The sequence below is a fragment of the Salvelinus sp. IW2-2015 genome, linkage group LG23 (genome assembly GCF_002910315.2).
Source record: "Salvelinus sp. IW2-2015 linkage group LG23, ASM291031v2, whole genome shotgun sequence".
Classification (NCBI taxonomy): domain Eukaryota; kingdom Metazoa; phylum Chordata; class Actinopteri; order Salmoniformes; family Salmonidae; genus Salvelinus; species Salvelinus sp. IW2-2015.
In genome coordinates, this window is record NC_036863.1 from 12,877,936 (window position 1) to 12,884,001 (window position 6,066).

Here is a 6,066-nt window from a genome sequence, read left to right on the forward strand (position 1 = left end):
GGCCAGGTCTCTGACCTCCTCCCTATAGGCTGTCTCGTCGTTGTCGGTGATCAGGCCTACCACTGTTGTGTTGTCTGCAAACTTAATGATGGTTTTGGACTCGTGCCTGGCCATGCAGTCGTGGGTGAACAGGGAGTACAGGAGGGGACTGAGCACGCACCCCTGGGGAGCTCCAGTGTTGAGGATCAGTGTGGCAGATGTGTTGCTACCTACCCTCACCACCTGGGGGCGACCTGTCAGGAAGTCCAGGATCCAGTTGCAGAGGGAGGTATTTAGTCCCAGGTTCCTTAGCTTAGTGATGAGCTTTGAGGGTACTATGGTGTTGAACACTGAGCTGTAGTCAATGAATAGCATTCTCACATAGGTGTTCCTTTTGTCCAGGTGGGAAAGGGCAGTGTGGAGTGCAATAGAGATTGCATCATCTGTAGATCTGTTTGGGCGGTATGCAAATTCGAGTGGGTCTAGGGTTTTTGTGATAATGGTGTTGATGTGAGCCATGACCAGCCTTTCAAAGCACTTCATGGCTACAGACGTGAGTGCTACGAGTCTGTAGTCATTTAGGCAGGTTGCCTTTGTGTTCTTGGGCACAGGGACTACAAAGCATTACATGGGCTTGCTCCTACCTACCTTTCTGATTTGGTCCTGCTGTACATACCTACACGTATGCTACGGTCACAAGACGCAGGCCTCCTTATTGTCCCTAGAATTCCTAAGCAAACAGCTGGAGGCAGGGCTTTCTCCTATAAGCTAATGGAATGGTCTGCCTATCCATGTGAGAGACACAGACTCTGTCTTGATCTAGTCTTTATTGAAGACTCATCTCTTCAGTAGGTCCTATGATTGAGTGTAGTCTGGCCCAGGGGTGTGAAGGTGAACGGAAAGGCACTGGTGCGACGAACCGCCCTTGCTGCCTCTGCCTGGCCGGTTCCCTTCTCTCCACTGGGATTCTCTGCCACTAACCCTATTACAGGGGCTGAGTCACTGGCTTACTGGTGCTCTTCCATGCCGTCCCTAGGAGGGCTGCGTCACCTGAATGGGTTGAGTCACTGACTTGATCTTCCTATCCGGGTTGGCGCCCCCCTCGAGTTCGTGCCATGTGGGAGATCTTTGTGGGCTATACTCGGCCTTGTCTCAGGGTAGTAAGTTGGTGGTTTGAAGATATCCCTCTAGTGGTGTAGGGGCTGTGCTTTGGCAAAGTGGGTGGGGTTATACCCTGCCTGGTTGGCCCTGTCCGGGGGTATCGTCGGACGGGGCCACGGTGTCTCCCAACCCCTCCTGTTTCAGCTTCCAGTATTTATGCTGCAATAGTTTGTCGGGGGGCTAGGATCAGTCTGTTATATCTGGAGTATTTATCCTGTCTTATCCAATGTCCTGTGTGATTTTAAATTTGTTCCCTCTAATTCTCTCTGTCTCTCTCTTTCTCTTCTCTCGGAGAACCTGAGCCCTAAGATCATGCCTCAGGTCTACCTGGCCTGATGACTCCTTGCTGTCCCCAGTCCACCTGGTCGTGCTACTGCTCCAGTTTCAACTGTTCTGCCTGCGGCTATGGAACCATGACCTGTTCACTGGACGTGCTACCTTGTTCCGGACATGCTGTTTTCGACTCTCTCTCTCTCTACCGGACATACTGTCTCTAACTCTGAATGATTGGCTGTGAAAAGCCAACTAACATTTACTCCTGAGGTGTTGACCTGTTGCACCCTCTACAACCACTGCGATTATTATTATTATTTGACCCTGCTGGTCATCTTTGAACATTTGAACATCTTGGCCATGTACTGTTCTAATCTCTACCCGGCACAGCCAGAAGAGGACTGGCCACCCCTCAGAGCCTGGTTCCTCTCTAGGTTTCTTTCTAGGTTCCTGCCTTTCTAGGGAGTTTTTGCTAGCCACCGTGCTTCTAAATCTGCATTGCTTACTGTTTGGGGTTTTAGGCTGGGTTTCTGTATAGCACTTTGTGACAGGCTGATGTAAAAAGGGCTTTATAAATACATTTGATTTGAAATTCGATTGATGTCAGAGCAAAAACCAAGCCACGGGGTCGAAGGAATTGTCCAAAGAGCTCCGAGACAGGATTGTGCCGAGGCACAGATCTGGGGAAGGGTACCAAAACATTTTGGCAGCATTGAAGGTCCCCAATAACACAGTGGCCTCCATCATTCTTAAATGGAAGAAGTTTGGAACCATCAAGACTCTTCCTAGAGCTGGCCGCCCCGGCCAAACTGAGCAATCGGTGGAGAAGGGCCTTGGTCGGGGAGGTGACCAAGAACCCGATGGTCACTCTGACAGAGCTTCAGAGTTCCTCTGTGGAGATGGGAGAACCTTCCAGAAGGACAATCATCTCTGCAGTACTCCACCAATCCGGCCTTTGTGGTAGTGGCCAGATGGAAACCACTTCTCAATAAAAGGCATATGACAGCCCGCTTGGAGTTTGCCAAAAGGCACCTAAAGGACTCTCAGACCATGAGAAACAAAATACTCTGGGCTGATGAAACCAAGATTGAACTATTTTTCCTGAATGCCAAGCGTCACGTCTGGAGGAAACCTGGCACCATCCCTACTGTGGAGCATGTTGGTGGCAGCATCATGCTGTGGGGATGTTTTTCAACGGCAGAGACTGGGAGACTAGTCAGGATCGAGGGAAAGATGAAAACTTGCTTGATGAAAACCTGCTCCAGAGTGCTCAGTAACTCAGACTGGGGCAAAGGTTCAGCTTCCAACAGGACAACAACCCTAAGCACACAGCCAAGACAACACAGGAGTGGCTTCAGGACAAGTCTCTGAATGTCCTTGAGTGGCCCAGATTTGAACCCGATCGAACATCTCTGGAGAGACCTGAAAATAGCTGTGCAGCGACGCTCCCCATCCAACCTGACAGCACTTGAGAGGATCTGCAAAGAAGAATGGGAGAAACTCCCCAAATAAAGGTGTGCCAAGATTGTAGCATCATACCAAAGACTCAAGGCTGTAATCGCTGCCAAAGGTGCTTCAACAAAGTACTGAGTAAAGGTTCTGAATACTTATGTAAATGTGATATTTCAACAAAAAAAACAGTTTTTGCTTTGTCGTTATGGGATATTGTGTATAGATTAATGAGGGGGGAAAAAAACAATAAGGCGGTAATGTAACAAAGTGTGGAAAAAGTCAAGGGGTCTGAATACCTTCTGAATGCACTGTACATCCACAAATAATGGTTAATTGACCACAAAATCAACATTTTGCAATGGCCATCTCAGTCTCCGGACATGAACCCCATTTGGAAACCTGTGGTTTGAATTGAAGAGGGCAGTCCATAAGCGCAGACCGAAGAATATAAAGGATCTGGAAAGATTCTGTATGGAGGAATGGTCAAGATCTCTCCCAATGTGCTCTTCAATCTCATAAAACATTATAGAAAAATCCTCAGTGCCATTATCCTCACAAGGGAAGGGTACACAAGGTATTGAAAACAGCGGTGCCAATCATTTTGACACCTATCTTTTTTTTTTTAATTACTTTTATTTAAACTTTTTTGTATTACTTTTTCTTTTAGCAATTGTGCATGTATAAACAAATATAATTTTTAATTTTCTTTTTGCATACAATATAGCTCAGTTTTTGTATTATTTATACCGTCTTTTTTGCTCATCTATATCAAGGGTGCAAATCATTTTGGATGTGACTGTATATTCCACTGAAATCACAGTATGATTGAAGTAAATTATTAAATCATTAAAGAGTTAAACAATTGTATAATCCCGTGGATTTTGATGGTGTCTAAAGCTACCAAAATCCTGAGTGAAGATACAGCACACATTTCTCTACAGCCCTCTATGATTTTGGCGCTATTAAATAAGTAGCTTCAGACACCATCAAAACCCACTAGGTGGAGCCATTTCCACAGTAAGCACTGTCAACTAGCCCCTCAAAATAGTCAGCCTACATTGTCAAGTAAAGGAACAAAAAGTGCAAATATTCTACTCTATATGACATATTGTGCAATGTCAACTAAATCAATAAACAATCAAATAAATAAAATCATAAATGCCTTATAACATTCTGTAGGAATGGATAGAAATGTATTAAGAAAGGTCAAAGGTCAAGTGCGGTGTGACGCCGTGGGTCAGTGGGTCTCTAGGGCGTCCTGAGGTTTCTGTACTGGAGCAGGTAGAGAGATCCAAGGCCACTGAGGACAGTGAACAGGCACGTGATGATTCCTCCCCTCCAGGTCTGCCACTGTGTGGACCCCACCTAATACACACACACACACACAAACAGAACATCAGGTGTGAATGAATGACAGATTGTATTAGGAATCTCTATGAAGGAGTACATCAAGCAATCAAATGTATAAAGGCCTTTTTACATCAGCAGTTGTCTCAAAGTCCTTTAACAGTATCCTGGCCCAGTATGACACATTCTCTTTCTTCTTGATTGTTATCCCTCTGTTAACCTATTGTTCTCTTTCTCCCCTCCTACCCCATTGAACTTACACACCTTTCCCTTGGAGAACATGCTGTTCACCTCATCCCCAATCACCCTCAGCTGGCCCCTACAATGCTCAGAGGATTCCTCTACAGGACACAGTCTGTGGAGTCGAATGGGCTGTCCTATTGCTCTTATCACACTGGCCCTCTTCACTGGTTCAAACATGAATAGAAGAGGAAGAACACTTTTATCCATATCTCACAATATATGAAAATCTAGAATTGTTTGGGTATTACCTATCATAAATGTTAACACAGAATTGAGTAATTACACTACTAAATGGACATGACTAAATTGTCATATCACATAAATAGAAATGCAATAATATATGCACGAACTGTTTAGGTTGGGAAGCATGCGGCCGCCCTAAAGGCATCAGCATGCTTCAGTTCGGCTGTGCTCGCATACTTTAAAAGACCTTCGTTTGAAAAACGACAAAAAAATCGGAAATAGTACTGTTAGTCCATTTTGAGACGCCACCGGCAGTATACACTTCCTCAAAATAGTCAGAATTCATCTATGATAACTCAAGAAATCTGTCATACATTTTGACGTTTTTGCAGAGGAGATCTAATCTAAAATCGTCTGCATGCTTCCCAGCCGAAACAGGTCCTGCATATATTAAGACGTAGGTTTGTGACGTTTTTGTTGGTTTTGGATTTAGGTGAGGATTTTTTTCCGCTCTTCGGGCACACAAAATGTTTTCTAGAGGCAAGCTAAAGTTCAGAGCCGAAGTCTACATTCCTTCATCGCACACAAAATTAATGACAGATTTCTTGAGATAATTTAGATTCATTCGGACTATTTCTCAAAATGGACAAACAGCACTATTTGCTGCTTTTTTCTCGTATTTCAAGCGAATTTTAAGGGAGTATGCAAGTACACTCGTTCGATTCAGCTAGCCCAAATGGAGCATGCTGACGCCATTAGTCGAGCAATTTTACATCTAACTAAGATGTTTGGTGCAGTATTTCGCAATGATAATAAAAAAAAAAATGAATGCCAACTAATACTTTATTGAAGAATCCCTACAGCTGTTGACCAATCACGTACACTTCAGCTGCCGAATTTAGGCTGGTCTTGAGCAAAAATGTAGTGTGCCCGACCACCCGCAAAAAAACTTTACCGAAGTCCAAACTGACAAAAACAAAATTGCATCATAATATATGCATGAACTCTTCCAAAATGTTTCGGCTGGGAGGCATGCGGACCCTTGCCTATACTAATAGAATACAGGCAGTCTATGCCGCATTATAAACAGATTACACGGTTCATAGACATTATTATAATTTCCGACTCCTAGCACTCAACCAAACAAAAAATGCAAGGCTGGTTGGAATATGATCCTTATTAATTAACAGTGCACCCGCTGTTTTCTGAGCAAGTAACTCTGCTTAAAAGTAATAAGGACTGGCACACTGACAATAAACAGGTATACTGCTAGCTGGTTAACTGACAAACATACAGTAATCTACACAGTTAAACAATCTCCATGACCAATCGACAAGCCAATGTAGGTAAGACAGACCTACTGTGTGGGATCAATGTTTTGTCTTCTGAATGAAGACGCAGGATTATAAAAGGCTCACACACCCTCAA

The 6,066-nt window shown here is 44.2% G+C and overlaps 1 long non-coding RNA gene across 2 annotated transcripts; it reads right to left on the reverse strand.

Moving 5' to 3' along the window:
* Window positions 1-3,544: 3,544 nt before the first annotated feature.
* LOC139022879 (uncharacterized) lies at window positions 3,545-5,012 on the reverse strand. 2 transcript variants are annotated; one of them, XR_011473947.1, is made up of 3 exons: window positions 4,924-5,012; window positions 4,477-4,619; window positions 3,545-4,230 (listed from the first exon to the last, which is right to left on the reverse strand). It is a non-coding gene; the product is annotated as an uncharacterized lncRNA (long non-coding RNA). The 2 variants fall into 2 exon arrangements; XR_011473946.1 differs by having other exon boundaries at window positions 4,806-4,953.
* Window positions 5,013-6,066: the final 1,054 nt, after the last annotated feature.